Raw genomic sequence first — 17,809 nt, forward strand, 5'->3', positions numbered from 1 at the left:
AATCTTCTAAAATAGTTCCTTATTCTTCTACAACTTCCCTTAAAGAAAATGAGACAGTTCACAGAAGAATGTTGTTCTCGGTGCAAAAGAGGATGAAAAATATAAATATATTCTCTTACTATTTCACATTTTTATGCATACATTACAGATGAACAAATGATTAAAAGAAACAGGGAGGAACTTCTTCAAGTTGTAAGAGACGTCAAAAAGGACTAAAATACAATTGGCATAACTTCATTTGATATGTTAACTGGGGATCTGAGAATGAGAGTGTCTGACACCAAAACTGGAGGATCAGTGACGTGCAACTAAATTACAAACTTACTGCTTTGGAGAAACTGTAGTGTTTTAAAACACTAGTAAGTCTTAAGGCACACACATTGAGAGGGAGAAAAACAGATTGTGCTCGCGTGAAAGGTAATGAAGTTAACCAAATTTAAGCAGCAAGCATACAACCGACGCCAGTGATCTTCAGTTGGCTAGATCAACTCCTTTTACAGACAATTACCATGCGGTTCTGTATTGCCTTAAAAAATCTGGCTGTAATTAGGATACTTAATTTGAATCAGCTTTGAAAATTTTAATTTTTTTTGTTTGGTCTTTACCATCTTAGTGCTATTTAGTGTTTTTTAATCATTTGGTCTTGAGATCAGAGCAAAACTGCCATTAGTTTTGATAGGGTTACCTACAGGGATTAGCAATAGATGTGACAAGAAAATTTGGGTTATTCTCCCCCCTCCCCCCCTCCCCGGTAAATCGAAGATGTTATCTACAGAGAGTACCACAGCTATTACAGCTGTGTAGCTGCCGGACTGTGCTTGAACGAGTTTCTCGGACCCCGAGGCCCGCAGCGACAGCAGGTGTCTCTGCTTTCCAGCACATGCCGCCGCAGCCCAACCCGCCCCACACCCCCCCGCACCGCCCGCCCGCTCGGCCCCATCTCCCCTCCCGCCCTGCCCAAACCGGGCGCTGCTGTCGCACCCCGGCCGGAGCTGTCAGCAGCAATGAAACCTACTGTGAAGAAAAAGAATAGAGTAAAACCTTTCTGTAAAGAAAAAGATGCTTTAATGGCGCAACTTCCTAGTATGTGAAGTGCGAAGAGCAAAATTCCGTCTACAGGCGAAATAATATTTAGCAGTTATGCAAGGCAGATTTCCCTTTGCAAAAGCTAATTTGGTAGATTAGCTACTGTCCTCATTATTTATGATCGCTTTGCATGTTCGAAACATGCTAACATTTGTTTACCGTGCAGAGGCTGTGTTACAAGGGCGGGGGGAAGGGACGGACGACACTCGACACCTGCCAGTCTCTTTTGGGCGCTCCTTTGTATAAAGACACAAGTAGCGGTTGCTTAGTTTCAGAAAACATTTTCCTTCCCGTGCTCCATGATGCACCAAAGCAGGCTCGCAGGTCTGATTTACCTGAAATATTTGGGGAATACCAAGTATCTCCACTCACATACGCAAAAATGTATAGATGTGGAAAAGTAATGATGCCCTTCCTTTCTCAAGCAGTACCGGAGGGGAGCACATGACGTTTGTTCTTCTGTGGATTTGGGTCTCCTGACGGAGCCTAGGACCAGCTCCCGCACACGGGACCTAAGGAGCTTTGACGATTTTATTTCTCGGTCACCTGCAGGGTAGGTACCCATCCTTCACCGGGCTGAACGACATGACCGCTGAGGCCCCGACGCAGCTTTCAGTTTGCCCGCCAGCGACTGGAGGGAGGCTATTTCGGGGCGAGGGGGGTGAAGGCAGCATCCGCGCCGGGGAGCGCCCAGAGGCCGACACCAGCCCGGAAAGCGTCGAAGGGGTCAAGTGTCTGTCCGTCCGTCCGTCTGTCCGTCCGTCCGTCGCGCCTACATGCCGCGGCTCGGTCGCCACCACCCGCCCCGGCGGCGGGGCCGGGGGCCGGGGGGCGGGGGCCGGGGGCCGGGGGGCGGGCCGGGCCGGGCCGGGCCAGGCCGGGCGGAGGAGGGGCTGCGCCCCGCCGGCCCCGCCGCACACACCGCCCCTCGCTCGGCGCGGCGGCGGCGGCGGCACCGGGCGGCGGCTCCCGACGCCCACTCGGACGGGGAGGGCGCCCGTGGGACAGGTAGGCAGCGACCCGACCCGACCCGACCCGACCCGTCCCGTCCCTCCGCGCCACGCAGGTGCGGCGCCGGGAAGCCGCGGTGCCGGTCGCGGGTGCGGCGGGGCAGGGCGGCGGCATCCCGGGTGGGTCGGCGGCATCGCTCCCGGAGCGGAGCGGGGGTTGCCCTCGGCAAAGGTGTCCCCGGGACAGCGGTGGGACACGCCGGCCAGGCGCCCGCGCGTGTTTCTCTCCGCCTTGTCGCTGGTGGGTGACCGGGCTGGTGGGGCGGCTCCGGGGCTCCGGGAAGGCTCAGCTCGCTCTCCCCAGCTCGCATCGCCTCCCTCTCCCGCGCTAGCGCTCCGGAGCCGGGACGGGTCAGTTCGGGCTCTCCGTAGAGCCGAGGGTTTGCGCGGAAGATCTTTTTTTAAAGCTCACTGTTCGCTTTCACGGAAAGCTTTTGTGGGTCCTAAAGAGCGACTGGCACGAGGGTACATACCGAGATGGAGAGATGTTTGTGTATGCATGCAGATAAGCATGACCTGCACGTGAAAATGCACATCTGTTTAATAACTTGACTTCGTTCCAGCGCACGGCTTTCAGCAGAAGCTGCCTAGAGAAATTCTCGGTTGTGTGGTATCCTGTACAGATTTTCTTTTGGCGACAGTCATAGTAGTGTAAATATTTCCTATTTTGTGTTTCAGCCAAGAAGCAGGCTCAATCTGGAAATGTGGGCACAAATCAATTAGGAGAAATAAGCAGCTGCTTTTCCTAGAATGAGCTGGGAATGCAGGGCTTTTCGGTAATCCTACACATTACTTAAGTGTTGCTGCCAGTCATTGAGTATTTAAATGTAGTCAAAGCAGACATGTATTTCCCAGAATCGTGTACAGCTCTGAAGTTTTTCTCAAGTACTAACTTTTGATTATGGAGTGAGTTTAAAACCTCAGTTTGGAACATGCAGTCAGTACTGATAATGTTGCACGGCATACTTTCTCAGGTTTGTAGTTGAGTTTTGGCAGCGGCAGTTTGGAAAGCAGATTAACATAATGACTCTATTTAGGAAAAATGTTTTTATCCAGCAACTTGGAAGAGAAAAAAAAAAAAAAAAAAAAAATTCCAAGTCTGGAGAGTGATATTATTTGTTTCCCAGCAGATAAACTACAGACCTAAGCTGAAAAGTCTTAGATGCTTTGACTGAGCAGCATGTCAGATGTGAACTGAAACTGAAAGCTGGCTTCAGTCTTCAGTTTTCTTGTCAACATCTCTAAGTGGCATTTGTGCCCAATAACACAATTCCAGGAGGAAAGCATATGTAATTAGGTATGAGTGTTCTTCTTGAATTGCAGGGGAGTGTGCAACTTTCTGAGCTGGAGAGAGAATTTAGGCAAATAACAGCCTGGGTGGCCAAATTATCTGTCTCAGTTGCTACTCAATGGCCCTGCAGATGAAATGGTATTAGGAAGCCTATTTTATTTTCCATCTCAAGGCAAAAAGGCCAGCTGGGCAGGTGTGCTCCAGATTTTTACTAAGCTGGACAAACAATGTAATTCAGGCCCAAGTTCCTACTTGTTTGCTCATATAACTCATGCACCTGCACAGCATCAAAGCATGGGACCTTATATAGTAAAATTTATTTAATTTTTTTCTTACCCAGGCAACTGTAATCACCACGTGGCCTTGTCATACAATCAAATTTAAACATGTATGGCTCCCACAAGAGGTGGATCAGTTGCGTTATGTTAGTATTGATTGTTAATATAGTGTGGAGATGGCATGGCTTTGCATTTGCCTTCTCAAGATGGTGCAGTTTTAAGTCTGGAGCGTTACAAGTCTGTGCTAGAAGATGAGCACTTCACAGGATTTGCAATGAATTTTCTGTGTCTTGCTCACTGATTACAATCCATATCTTGCAAAAAAATTCTCAACTACTGGCTGCTTAGTGACCTGGGTGAAGTAAGCTGGTTGTATCTGTTTAATTCCCCTGGAAATCACTTACCAGAGTTCTCGTTTTGAGTATCAGGTGGTGAAATGGTCCAGAGTCTACACTGTCCTCCATGGGCAGGGCTGTGCATGCCAGTTTCCACTCCCCACAGACAGCCGCAGTAGACAGAAACTGTACTGCCTTTGCCTCAATAGCATGGTGCTTTAGCCCTTTGTATACCATTTTTACCATTTAGCTGCTCTAGGTAAAAAATGCATAGCTAATGCCAACACTTTAAATGTGACTGGAGGTGGGGGGGTTGTGTCCTCAGAGGGTGGGCACCGGGAGGACCTGTCCAGGGTTTACAGTATTAAATGAGCTGTTCTGCCCTGCAGGTGAACAGAAGAGTTTGACCGAGTGAACAGTTCTCAGGTGACTCTCAGAACCACGTTTTCCACAAAAGGATGTATTCTGCTGTATGGGGGCATACACCTAGGGAAGCAAATGCGGTTTAACAGAAGCAGTTAATTCATCTATGCAAAGAACACAGGAACCGTGCACTAACATACTTAAGTTTGATTAACATCTAACAGAATTTGGAGTGGGCTTTTGACTGCAGCTGGTAAGGATCCCTTGAATTTATATTCAGATTACTTGGCAGGAGTTTTGCACCGTGTCCCTACATACCTTTTTCTTGTCTCAGCATTTTCATTTCTCATTAGGGGAAGTAAGTGGCTTTTGAGGAAGGAAAAAAATAAAACAGGTTCTTTGCATATGTGCTACAATTTTAGTAAAAACAAAGATATGTTGATTCTTGCATAGAGAATACTGTAACATGGATGTGATCCAGTATATTAATTTTTTAAATGGAACATGTTGTAGAGCATTAAAAATCCACTATAAGCCTTCCTTTAGATGTGGAGTGGAATGGTGTAGTGGAGTTACAGCCAAAGTTCTTACATCCTCATTCCCATTAGGCAGTGTCTTCCTTGGTGAATGATGCCAGTGGCACCAGATTTCACTATATAGTAGTTATGTTACCAACTCATTGTCACCAATGGAATTTGACGCTGAATTTTAATATTAAGAGATTAGTTTCCCAGTAATGGGTACTCATATTCCCCTTTGAAGATTTGAAACAGATGCTAGAATCAGCATATTGTGAACTTAGGTGAAACTGCATTATTTTTTCATGTATGAGAAAAATCTGTGTCTTGATATTCCAAATGTTTTTCTTATGAAAAGAGTATGTATCACCTAAAGCCATCTGTCAGAAAAATAGGAGTAGTATTCTGGAGAGGGATTGGCTTTACTGGAAGAGCTTTATTGATTGTGTCAGCATTCTTGTTAATTAACCCATTCAAATTGTCTGGTCTTTAATTGATATTTTGCTTGTGTAAGGATTTGTGGTTCATGCCTTTGGATGTACACATTAGGTTTATATTCAAATGTAGACAGCCAGCTCTTCATGTTTTATCTGTGTTTTGTATCTGACGATTGTCAGAGAAATTAGCCCATAGTCAGCAATGAGGTACTAATTCTGAGCCCTTTTGATGTGCAAGACAACAAAAGAATATAGATTGGGAACCAGAAAGCATAATTTTAACTTTGACACTGACTTGCTGTGTGACCTCAGGAAAGAAACTTAATCTTTCTTCTGCTGTGTAAAAGAACACTCTTCTAAGCCTACCAAATTATTTTTGTTGAACACACTGAGATGCAAGTTAACTCTTGCAAAGAAACTTGAATATAAAAACTTCATATTAATGTATCTTCTATTTAAAATAAAAACACCAGAACTAACAGCTGTAGGTTGTGGCTCTAGTGTCCCACCACTCCAGTCACAGGAGCTGTACAACAGCACAAAAACAATAGCAAAAATAATCTTGCCTTTATAATCCAAAATTTAAGACAAAAGACAAAAGGAAATAAGGAAGGACAATGAAATAATGAAAAGAGCTGTCAAGCCACAGTCATATTATTATTAATCAAAAATCATGGAACTTAAAATGTTTAAAGGGATTAATGAGAAATTTTTTCAGGTGAGAGTCTTCAAATAGGAGACAGTGTAGAACTACTTCTCTGAAACACCAGTATATTACCAATGAGGGCTGGTACCATGGCTCTGCCAAAGAAGAGGTCAACATCTTCTTAAGTATCAGAAATGTTGGGCATGGGAAGAGACCATGGAAGGCAAGGGGAGGCTCAGAGGAGTCATGACATTAAGGCAAGGCAGAAGGTGGATTTGTCAGGCTGGGCAAGAGAAGACCAGCAGGGGTTTGTGGTGTGCGTGAAGTTGTCCAGACATGAGATTGGGGGGCCCTGACCCAGCCCAATGGTGTCTCTCACGGACAGTGCTGGTCTGGGAGGGTGTGCTCAAAACAGTGGTGGAGGATGTAGAGATGAAAGGAGGGCTGGTCAAGGCTGCTCAAGAAAGAAAAATGGTCAAGAGAGAGATAATGTGTGTTCAGGGTGACCGACACGTCTATGAGCAGTAGCAGGGTGGAATGCCAAACCAGAGTTTAGCAGAAGATACGTTACTTAGATGGACAGCAAAGGAAGGAAAAATCAACTGGACAGAAAACAATAAGCAAGCTGGTATTTTGTTGTCCCATGCATACCCCCATTTCTTTTGGAAAGAAGCCATTGCTTTGTAAAGTTTTCTGTACATCGCAAGCATTACGCTGTAAGTTTTTGCCACATCACGCTTATCTCCTTCAAGGGTAGATCCTGTAAGCCCTCTTCAAAGTGAGTAGTGCTGTATTCCATGTAACTGTATGAGACAAACAAGTGCAGCACAAAATGATTCAGAGAAACAGTAAGGGCAGAGGATGTCATTCTTACCATACTTTGGTCTTAGCCCTAGGAGAATATTTTTCATCAATGAAAACAAAGACATCTGTGCAGGGTTTCAGTGAGTTTAGCGTGTTCACAGCATCTTTTGAAGTTTCTTCTATAGAGTAATCTTCTCTAATTTTCAGGACTTTTTGGGGGTACTTGGTGAATTTAAAGGATTTATACAGCAAGTAATAACATTGTCACCTGGTAAGTTACTCATATTTGTCTTGTGGACATGATTTTACCTTGCAGACATTTTTCTGAAGTACAGGAGAAAAATATTCAAGGTGGAGATAACTTTGACTTGGGATTTTTCCCATCCCCAATTGTTACTTGGAACGAAATACTCTGCTGTCAGAGGCCTTAGGAAAAGTCATGATGAGATCCTCATCCGTGGTTCGCAGAGGACCTGGCAGTGCCGTGCACCGCCTATTCTCTGCAGTCACGCTGCAGCTCTGCAGCAGTGCCAGCCTAGGGTGTGGGAGATGCCCGAGAGCTCCCCAGCTCCGGCTCTGCCCGTGCGTTGGGGTTTCCCATGGGGAGCCAGCACGTGCTGGAGGAAGCTATACGCCGCAGTCTCGTTTTGACACACAGATGTGACCGTAATAATTCATATCTAAAGATCAGGGCTACAGAGTGCATCTGCCTGGCATTGTAGATGCAGGCGGGAACAGCGAGATTGTTAGCTGCTGGAACAAAGGGGAGGAATTTGCAGCTGTGATGCTGTGCTTGTCTTCTCCTAAAATGGGTTTTAGGGGGATCCCACTACCCTGCTGGAATCCTTCTGACCTCACATACTGCAAAGGTGAACTAAATCAAACTTTTTTCTATGTTTTCACTATTGTTGGCTTCATTCAGACCTTTGGTGCTACGGCAGCCTATTTTTATTAACTATGTTGCTCAACACTTGAGTTTGGTGTTGATTCATGCATAGTGATTTAGATGATGGCTATTTTATGTTACTTGTCCCTTTCTTCATGTGACCCACAGGGAAGTTTCAGAATCAGTTGATTTGGATGGGAGCTTTTGAATCCTGACTTTTAAAGTTTCGGCATTGCTGAACTGATTAACTAAAGAAGAGCGTAAGAGTTTCAATCACAGGGCTCTGCCAAAAAGAGCCCCCAAAGTGAATATTTTGTGTGAAAGCATGCCTTGCGGTTTAAGCCCAGAGTGACAATGATTGTAACACAACGCTGTTCATGTGACAGCCAGACAAAGAGGCCATTATGCACGGCTGGCTGGCATCAGATCCTCCCAAAGCCAGTAGTCAGACTAAGCTTGGTGGCCCTGAAAATGTGAATACAGTGGAAGCTCTTGCATGTTAAAAAAGAAGAAAAAGATGTATGTGAGTGTGGGCGCGTACATGCATGTGTGTGTGCGCCAAGGTCCAGTTAAGTTGTAAGTACAAAATTACATAATTGATTTGTGTATGATTTTTGGAAAGTTGCTGTCAGGAATCAGCAAAAAACATGTAACAGCACTGAGGACAGACATGGTGGGAATAAGACAGAGCGTCAACAGACCAAGTAGATCTTATAGTTCCTTTGCTCCATGCTGCAAGATTGCTTCCTACAGTGTGCTTTTGAGCACGTATAACTGAATTTTAGTTTCCTCTAAAGTGTTTACAAATTTTGAACTGCACTGATCTGCCAACACACACGTGTTATGATCATTGGAACTTCAGCACAAATAAAGCTTATGTGTGGTTGTGGGAAGCATTTGTTTGGTGACTGACAAACCATCTTCAAAGGGTTGAAGCCCACCGGCAAGAATCAGAGCACTTGATACTCCAAATGTCCCTGACAACTTGTAAGCTGCAGCAATCTTGGCCCCAAAGGCAGCATACTTGACTTGCGTCAGCTATTGTAAATCTACTTAAAAAATAGGATACAGCAGCTGGAGTGGAAAGCTCTTCAATTAGAAATGTATTTGCTTAAAAACAACTGTTTCGCCTTTGCTGCCCTGAGGGCTGGATTGTCTTCTCTAGTGCACAGGATTTGGCACCCAGTGATGACCGGAGTCACTGGTGACCACACCTGGCAAAGGCGCTTTGGCCTCATTCCCTAGCTACTGCTGTACATTACTTTTTAAAAATATTTTTCCCTTTTTTATATTTTTTTTCTCCTTTTAATTTTTTTCCTTCCCCCCCCCCCCCCCTTTTTCTTCCTCTCTCCTCTTTCCCTCTCTTATTCTTTTTTCTTGAGGTCCTTCTTAAACTAGTGTTTGCTTTTGAGTGATATTTGCTCCTAAATACTTCACTTAAGGGAAGCACATAATTTATGGAGCGGTCTGCCTGTTTGTTGGTATATTGGTACTGGTTTAAAAACAAAGCACCAGTTAGTTCAATTTCTTTAATTCCACAAAGGTTCAAATATTTTTTTTCATTTTGCTCTGTTAACACTTTCAGAATACAGAAATTAAAAATATAAAATTATTTCATATTCTGCAGTTGTGTTTTATTTATACTGACACATTTTCCTAGTTTGTTTACACTTTACCAGTGAATATTTTCCTTTAGAGAAGCTTTTGAAGTGCAAAGAGGAACAGAAAGCATTTTTTGCAGCTGGTGACAGAGTATTAAATAATTCATCTTTTAATTTATTCAGTTCTCCATCATTATGCTTGTCTTTGGAGGGTTTTTCGTCTATACTTTTGGGAGACACTATCACCAAAATTACTTATGCCTATATAAGAATTTTGTGTCATCAAGAATTAATCTGAAGAGGGTCAGGCTGTATCTTGTGTTTGGGGTAGAAATTATAAATCATGGAGCAATGGTATATTGGTAGCTCTATTTAAATACACCATACAAGTGCCTGAAGAGCTAGTGATTTTGTTACTCTCTCATGCACCAACGAAGGGCCAAGCTCAGTCCTGCTCCATCCAGCATGTGCTGAGAGTCTGCCCCAGGCAGCCAGCCCTTCCCCTCCCCCTGGGCCAGCCTCACCCCCCTCGCTCCAAAAACATAACTCTGAGGAGTTGTTGCAGTCTCTGTATGAACTTGGCAGTTCTGCTCACAAATTCCTTTTTATGCCAAGTTGCTTGTGTTTGAGGATCAAAACTACAGAGCTTAATGGTTTTGTCTGAATTTTACATGTCAGTAAAAATCCCAGCCAATTTTGCCCTGACACTTGGATTTTTTTTTTGTGGTTGTTGCTCGTTCTTTTACCTTAGTGTGCTTGAAGAGTCTCACTGCTCCTCAGAAAAAAACAGGTGTTTGGTTTGGGGAGCAAGGTTGGCATAGTTAGACTCCTGACCAGCTTCTTCCTCCAGTGTTTACCTTACATGTTTGAGTAAATCTTTTTAGTAGAAAGAAATACTGAGAATACAGCCCAGCTGGTGTCAGAGGGAGACTGAGCTGTCAGTCTAAGAAATTCAGTGATGTCTCTGGGTAGGTCAGGTGAGTAAATACTTGTTGAGGGTAAAGCTGGGCTAGACGGGCTGTTTTTTTTTCAAACAGTCCTCAAGAAAAGGATCGCTACTTATTAATTTTTTTTTAAACTGCATTAGAAGGGTGCCAGATTGCATAGAAGTTAGGATTTCCTTTTCTCGTGCAAGCACTATGGAAATTATGCTTGTGATTTCTGTATGTGCTGCCATTAAAGGATGTTTCTAGGCCTCGGCACAGCCTCGTTGACAGCAGTGGATTTTAATTATCCATATAAGAATCTCTTCAATTGTAATGTCACTATGAATGTCCTAAAAGTGTGTGTCATGTGAAACAGCATATTGTTTGTCTCCTGAAGACAGCAAAGCAAACACCCTCCATAAGAATCTCTTTTGTGCATAAGAATCTCTTCAATTGTAATGTCACTATGAATGTCCTAAAAGTGTGTGTCATGTGAAACAGCATATTGTTTGTCTCCTGAAGACAGCAAAGCAAACACCCTCCCCAAATCTGAAATCACATCTCTACATGTGGCCCTTTTACTCAATGAAAGGAAAGTATTACTTCCAAATACTAATGTTTGGATTTGTACCAATGAACTCATGTTGCAGGTGTGCTTTAGTGTTCAAATCGCATCCTCCTGTACCATGTTTGGGTTTGGGACCACAAAAGACAAGAACATTTGAGTATGTATTTTAAAAATTATTGGTAGGGCTTAACACAGAGATGGTGCTGTATGATTCTTGCCTGCTATGTATGGTTTGGTATAGGTGTCGCTCTCTCTCATGATGTAAGCTGTCACGGTCCTGTTCGATGTTGTCAGGTCCTCCCATGCTTTTGGTGTTTTCTGATACGTTGGAAGTGTCCAAATTACTGTATTCAGTGACATTAAAATACAGGAACTTTGAAACTTGTGAAATTTTGGGTTTTTATGATGGAACTAGGAGACTTCCAGGATTCTAAACACCTCAGGAAGATTTCATGGAAAGATGGGAAGGAGATTTGTCAGTTGTGTTCAACAAGTCTTAGTTTATATTCTCTGTAGAGTGGTGTTTACTTTCACAGAAAATCTGGGTAATTGTAGTAGGAATAAACAGGCATTTAAGTGTAAACAGAGTTTTTGTGGATTCCTAAATGCAAGTCCCATTTGCCAATTTGTACCATTGTCCCACTTGCCCCGAATTTTGTGATGCTGCTTCTAGGGCGGTTACTCAGGTGCTTTCTGAGTTCTCATGTGCTTTGTGAGTGAACAAGTGAATATCCACAAACCCTGGGCAGTTCTTCCTCAGAGACTTCCCAGTCTGTTCTCCCAGACAAAGGCCACATTCCTCGAAGCAGCAAAGGTGAAGCAGTTAACTGATTAATACCTGTCCACCTTGGCTGTGTGTTGGTTGGAGAGCATGGAAGAGAGGAAGAATAAAATGCCTGGTGCCATTATTCCCTCAGGGTGGTGTTGCTTTGCCTGTTGGTGGGAGTTTGTGATATACTGCAGCTGAGGAGTGTTTCACAGGCTGCAGTGCATTATCATTATTATTATCATATCATCATAATTATTTTATTTATTTATTTATTTAAATGGAATCTGTTTAACCACATGATTGCTTTTTATGCATAACAATGCTAATTAAGAAATTTATTTTTTTCCTGCCATGACAAAGATCTGGGCACCAGCGGCCAGATGGCGACTGCTGCTGCTTTGCACTGGTGTTGTCTTCCTGGCATGACCCATAGGAAAGAAGAAATACATAACAATCTGGAGTTTCTCAATGTCCTGTTTGTGAAGAAAGGAACTGTAAGTCCAGGAGCAAAAAATCTACCTCCCCGGCCTTGCTGGCTGTTTTGCTTGCCTGCTGAGGTGCAGGAAGGCTGTTTGTCTACTGATTATAACAGCCCTGATAAAAACTGTTTCCTTCCCTTCTTGTGCAGGGGACGGATGTCTTAAACCTTGGCCAGGGCATGGGCTTCGTGTGGGCTTTGTCGCTCCGGCTGTAGCCTGCCTGGGCGCTGAGGCATGAGCTCTGCCTTTCCAGTGGGTTGAGGGGGCATCCCTGTACGGGGATACTCTGCACCATGTACTCAGGTGTTCGACACGGGGACTGCGCCTTCCTCTGGTTTTCAGATTTGACAGCGGTGTTTCTAAAGAAAATTTCACAGTTTGCACAGGCTGCCTGACTCCATTGCTCCATCACCACCAAAATCATAGGCTGCCTCTACACCATCCTCTTTTTGCCTACAAAAACCTCTCTTAACATACTTGTCTCCTTTCCTCCTACTTCATTCTGCTTAGAAAGTGAAAACGTAAAAGTAGAGAAAATCGCTTGGGACCTTTTTTCCGCCCCGGCCGTGGACCATGCGAGAGCTGTGCGTGGGCTCCTCTGGGCGCTGGGTGAGACCCCTCGGGGCAGAGTGCAGGACGGGGGCATTTACCAGCGGCACCGCCGGCTTGTGTGTTTCACTCACAGCTCCGCCTGCTCTGTAATGGAGTTTTAGTGCTGCTTTAATCCATGCCACATGCGGGTGACCCGAGCAAACCCTGTGGGAAGACAGAAGCCCTGTTGTGTGTTTGTGGAGCAGTTGCTCGGAAGCTGATGTACAGCTGTGGCTGGGCTTGTTTGGAAGTGAAGAGTAACTTGATCTTTTAATCTTTTTTTTTCTTTTTTTTTTCTTCCTCACCCGACTGATATTGTAAATAACAACTGTTTCTGAAGGCCAGTGAGATTGAAATACGTATTTTAAATTGAGGGATAGATTTCATGAAGGTTTTAGCTCTGTGCAAAGAATGTGTTTGGTTTTTTTTATAAATTAATTTTAGCTAGTTTAATGTCTTTTAAAATAAAAGACATAAGAGAACAGAGGGCCCCAATTTTCTTACTTGCATTGAGTAAATCAGGACTAACTCAAGTGAAATCAGTGACTTCCAGAGTAACTGAGGTGAGGTGCATGAACACAGATCTCTTGTGCATTGTAGGATCTGTGAACACATGTACACGTCTGTGTTGTCCAGCTATCCCAAACCTGCCTCCACCAAAGTCAGAAAAATTGGCCTCTTTTAATAGATTCTTAAATTTTCTTTTAGAAAAAAGCTGAATTGCCAGCTCTGTAATAGACTCAGCTGAGAATGCACAGCAACATTAATGCTTTTTATGCTTTAGGGTTGTTTCAGATTAAAGGCACTACACATTGCAAATACCAATATGCAGGTATGCCACAGGGCTTCATCACTGCAAGACAGAAGATAGTACTGAATGGAAGTGAGTTTCACTAGTTTCCGGGAAGTTGTTTAAACTCTGAAAGCACAAAAAGTTCTTTTTTTAATTACTGACTAAGAAGGTCAGGTGAGTAGTTGTTGAAAAATCTCTCACAGCAGGAGAGATCCTTCCCTGCTTTAAGTATCCCCACTGCTGTCAGTAGATTTTTCCACCTCCGTAACCCATTTCAGAGAGCTGGGAGACTTGATGTCATCTCTGGAACAATATTGTTCCTCTGCAACTTTAATGCACTTTTAAGATATGTTCCGTTCTTTCTTGCTGAACACTAGTTCATGCCAATTTGCATTATGTATGAATAACAACAGCCAGGATATGCATTCATAGTAAGTGAACCTCAAAGGATGCAGTGATTTGGGGGTCTGGTCTGCACCATTAAAACACAGAAGATTTTCTTCCTGTCTTTGCAGACTGTCAATCTTTCTGTGTGTACCACACCCTTTTACATGTCAAAAATAGATTTTGGAAAATAGATTTTTGTTTTCTTTGGTTTGGTTTGCTGAAGTAGTGCTGTGATGCATGAAGGAAATGCTCTTTCTCATCTAGCGATGAGAGAAAATGTGAAAAAAGTCTGAGGTTGCTGTCTGTCAGTCTTCAGTATTAAGTTTTTTGGAATTATGTAGAAATCCATTGCAGTTACTCCAAAAATGTCTAGTGGCATTCAGAAATATCTCTGGAGGCTGCATCCTAGGGTGTACTTTAAGTGCCCTCTTCCTCTCCTGTGGGAGTCTCTCACTACAATCCAAAAAATTACCATGCTTTCTGTTGTATTGCCTCTCTCCAGGAAAATACCAAAGTTTTAGGACATTGAGGTTTTCTCTTAGGCATATTGGTGTGTTTTTCTTCGTTGCAGTTTACAAAAAGAATACCAATGGGAAAATTAAAGAATGAAAAAGCAGATAGACAAGAGGGCATTATTGGCCCCTTCAGAGGTGACCCAAATCTGTTAAAAATTCTCTCAGTCATGGTATTGTGTGTGGTGATTCCTTTGTAAATGTCTAAGACCCAAAAGTCTGTATTGCATGATTCTGATGCTATATCCACAGTAAGGACTGTAAGCACTATGTGCATGTTATTGCCACTGTGCCAAAATATGGAGCTGGAGGCATGTGTCCTAAGGGTAGGCTGAAAATGGAGGCTAGCAGACCTAAATTTTGTTTTCAGCTCTGCTGTTGATTTTTTTTAATGAAACGAGAGAAAACATTTAGACAGGACTCTACATACTTTCCATATATAGTGTGGTTATTAAAAGGAGCCTTAAGAACAAAAAGCCTTACAGTGTTAGAAAAAGTGTTGTAGGTCTTATAGGGAGTCATGTTGATAAAAATACTGTACGTGAGATTATTACATAACATATACCTGAAAACAAGTGTGCTTAAGTAAGCGAATCCCATCTTTTGCTATATTAAAGAGGCTGAGGGAGATCAGGTATTTGCAAAAGGCTCATGAGAAGAAAGAGACCCCAGAAACAGAACGCCACATGGAAACTTGCTGGAACCTCTTGCAGCATGGAGCAGCCTTGGACTCCTGAGAGCACAACAAAGACCTTCAGATGGTGACAGAGAGCATCTGCCCTGGCTCATCTCACCTGTTGGGGTAGACTCTTTCAAAAAAATGGTCACTTGCTGTCCTGGAGGGAGGGAATTGGGTGTCCCAATCTGCCCTCCAGAGAGAAGAAACTATTCATGGATTAGTTCACTGGGCAGCTGATCGGTTGGGTCAGATGAAACGCCCATCGCTTGCCCCAGGTCTTGGACGACAGCTTTGCTTTAGCTTTCAACACAAGGGCATCCTTCTGCCTTTCAGGAGCGGATGCAATGGATATCGGTACAGTTTTCGTTGCTCTTCTACACATTCCTACCTTTCTTCTCACTCTCTTGAGCAGTGTAGAAAATCGGTAGGGAAGGTCAGATAATCCCTTGCTCCTTACTGGATGAAATGGATGAAAAGAAGTACTTTTAAGCAATATGGCAGCTGGCCTGTCCATCTTCCTTGCTGACAATAGCAACATACATTTCTGTGCTCTTAGTAGAAAGCCTGTGTGAAATTGGAAAGTAGCAGTTAGTCAAGGGAGAGAGTGCCTGCAAGCTCAGCGTTGTTATACTATGTCAGGACTGGTGGATGCTAAGAGCTTGGGTTTTAGAGCCAAAAGAAGATCAGCTGGTAGTAAAAACAAATGTAATAGCAGTTATTGGCCAGCCCAAGCCTGGAGTTTTCACCAGGTGTCGTGACAGTGAATCTGAGTCTTTAGTCATCAGAAGTCAGTCAGCACCACCCCATGTAAGGCCATGGACAGGAGGAAGGATGTGCTTCCTCCCAGTGTCCTGCGATCCCTCGGGGCAGCTCCTCTGATCTCTCCGTTTTACGCGGGCTTTGCTTTCCCCTACTCATTTGCATTGTCTGCTCCCAGGGAGCTGCAGTCAGGTTTGCTATCTGTGCATGGAATGTCCTGCTAAGCTGCCTGGAGCGTCCCTGCTGCAGCCAGCGAGGTTGACCTGGCAGATGCTGGCAGCATTGAGCTGTTGGGCTGCTCTGGATTTCAGGGAGAACAAGCAGTTTTGTGGGTGAGTTCAGGTTTCGTCCCAAATTTCCACGCAGATCAGAAGAGAATGTCCATTCCATTTTCACTCTTCCCAGAAGCTCCCTCACACTGTGATCATCCAGTCCCTCTGCAACTGCTGTGCTGTTTTTCACTGTCCTCTCAGCTGTTTGCTCTCCTGCTAGCAAAATAAAGCAGCAGATACACTACTGAATGTGAACTTTCATCCTGTGCAGTTTCCAAACTCTGGATTGCTTATGTCTCTCATCCGTTAAAGAGAGACAACACATTCAGACATTCAGATGACCACTGCATTTCCTTCTGAAAATAGTGAATGCTTTTAATTTCCCTTTAGAAAAACACCATGCACAATTCGCAATACTTCTTTTTATTTTTAATGAATGACTGAACCAAGGCCAACGTTCCTGTAGTTTTAGCTGAGTGGCAGCAGAAGTTGTAACAGAGATGCTTCTAATACCAGTTGGGCTATATGTTATAAGTCTACTTGCAAAGTTTGCCTTTTTTCTAGCACGGTCTCTGACACATACACTCCAGTCAATCACAGTAAAGTGCCTAATAACAGATGTGGCAATTAAGCTGAAGAATTCTGTCTCTCTCTTTTAATTTTTATTACACAGAATAACAAAGTACCTCATTAAACCCACCATCACAGAGATTTTTTTTTAATTTGGCATACAAATGTCTGCAAAAATTAGATCTCTGAATAGGGTGCCTCGTTACTAAAGGTGCTTTGTCAGACAATGCTATGAATAGACCATTTTTGTAATGACAGATATGTGCTCGTGCTACTGTTGTCCTTTTACAACCCATACTGCAAAGAGGTGCAGGTTTAAAGAAAGCAACATATGTCCTGAAGGATAACATTTTGAGGGATTTAGGGCCTTGTGGTCAAGTTAATAAAAATGTGGTCTTGATTTTTCTGGGTTCAAATTACACAGCCTTCAGCTGGAATTAGCAGCAGACATTTAGGAAGGTTTCAGATAACCAGTAACCAAAATAAATTAACATATTTTAATATGAGAAATTATCTTAAAAAAAGATATTAATTGCAACCAAAAAAATCTCCTTTTGATTGTTAGAGCTTCTAAGGCGTTTGCCTTCATTAGTTTCTTTTAATGATGTACCAGGCACTCTTTGTAAAGGAGAATCTGATTCATCATTAAAAGAAATTAATTTAAGAATTTAATGATTTTAGTTGTCTTAGAAATTATGGTAAGAGAAAACGGAAACTGATATAAATTAGTACTGGAAACTTTGATACGAAATTACTCTTTTAGTATCAAGGTGGTTTTATGCATAAAATACACAGTTGTTTACTCTGCCGTTGTTGGAAAGAACATGTTTTTTTAACTGCCCATCAGGAGTGTTGGGAGCAGTTTTATTTCTTAGAGGTATTATTTATTCACCAAAGCACAGCATCTTGTCTTACAGCTTCAACTATTTATCTAGGAGTATACTGCATCTGTCTGTGTCTGTGTACATTTACCTGGATGTATATATATGCACCAGCATGAATGTGTCTGTGCTTGCATAGACACACACACAAACTCATGAAAGAGTGAAAATGTGCAGACACCACTGGCACTTGGCAAGCTGAATTTCTTCCTAAGAATATATTTTTTTCTCTGCTGACAGATAGGGAAGCGAAGTACTAAAAAAACCTGCAAAAATTATATTAAGTTTGTAATATTTTTAAAAAAGAATGTAATGTTGAGTTTGTCTTAAATGTTCAGCTATTCCTTAACCTGTTGTTCATATTATGT

The 17,809-nt window shown here is 43.0% G+C and overlaps 1 protein-coding gene across 6 annotated transcripts in view; it reads left to right on the forward strand.

Annotated features, from left to right (window-relative positions):
• Nucleotides 1–2,044: 2,044 nt before the first annotated feature.
• The window catches only part of MEGF10 (multiple EGF like domains 10), a 107,461-nt gene continuing 91,696 nt past the window's right edge, over nucleotides 2,045–17,809 (forward strand). For 2 of the 6 annotated variants that reach the window (XM_049796460.1, XM_049796465.1), the window contains exons 1-2: nucleotides 2,045–2,094; nucleotides 4,390–4,616. The gene's annotated coding sequence lies outside the window, so the exon portion shown is untranslated. Of the gene's footprint in view, nucleotides 2,095–4,386; nucleotides 4,617–7,020; nucleotides 7,040–11,951; nucleotides 12,013–17,809 lie in introns of those variants that run through there. The other 4 variants (XM_049796461.1, XM_049796463.1, XM_049796464.1 and 1 more) reach the window with 4 other exon arrangements.

This window comes from Accipiter gentilis, chromosome Z (genome assembly GCF_929443795.1).
Source record: "Accipiter gentilis chromosome Z, bAccGen1.1, whole genome shotgun sequence".
NCBI classification, from domain to species: Eukaryota; Metazoa; Chordata; class Aves; order Accipitriformes; family Accipitridae; genus Astur; species Astur gentilis.